This window comes from Chelonia mydas, chromosome 13 (assembly GCF_015237465.2).
Source record: "Chelonia mydas isolate rCheMyd1 chromosome 13, rCheMyd1.pri.v2, whole genome shotgun sequence".
NCBI classification, from domain to species: Eukaryota; Metazoa; Chordata; order Testudines; family Cheloniidae; genus Chelonia; species Chelonia mydas.
Window position 1 is genome coordinate 35952381 of NC_051253.2, and position 695 is coordinate 35953075.

Consider the following 695-nt stretch of genomic DNA (forward strand, 5'->3'; position numbering starts at 1 on the left):
CAAAATTAAAATTGTTTTGGTGACTAAAAACTCACACATTTTCAGCTGAAAATTGTCAAAAACTGGGGGGGAAATAATCAGTTTTCAAAAAAAAAAAAGCCAAAATGTTTGAGGAGAGGAGACGCCTTCTGGGAAACTTTTCATTGTCTAGACAATCCGATTTTCTGTACAAAAGCAGTTTGGAGGGGCAGCTTTGGACCAGCCCTGGCTTGTCACTAGGGGTTGGTGGAGAAGGTGAAATGTCAGCAGGGGACCTGTCAGTGGTGTTCTGGCTGATGTTGACACCCAAAGCCGTTACCTCAAGGCATTGCGATTACTGACCCACTCCTGGTGCGTTTTGCACCAATTCTCCACCTCGCGAGGTCAGAGCTTTAGATTTATCCTCCGGCCCCATGGGGTGTCCAGTCTGGGGCAGAGCTCAGGATGGGGCAGAGTTCCAGGCACACGGATCCCCCCAGGGAGAGCACCACAGGGGGTGGTTTGAGGCTGTGGGGACTCCCCTTTGGGATGGGGAGCTTGGTCCCAGCTCGGCCCAAGGAGACGATGGGACTCTTTATATGAACCTGGTCCCCCCACAGGCGAGATCATCGGAGGCCGGAAAGCCAAGCCCCACTCCAGACCCTACATGGCCTGTCTGCAAATAAAACGTGGAGACAAGAGCTATCTCTGCGGAGGGTTCCTGGTGGCGGAGAACT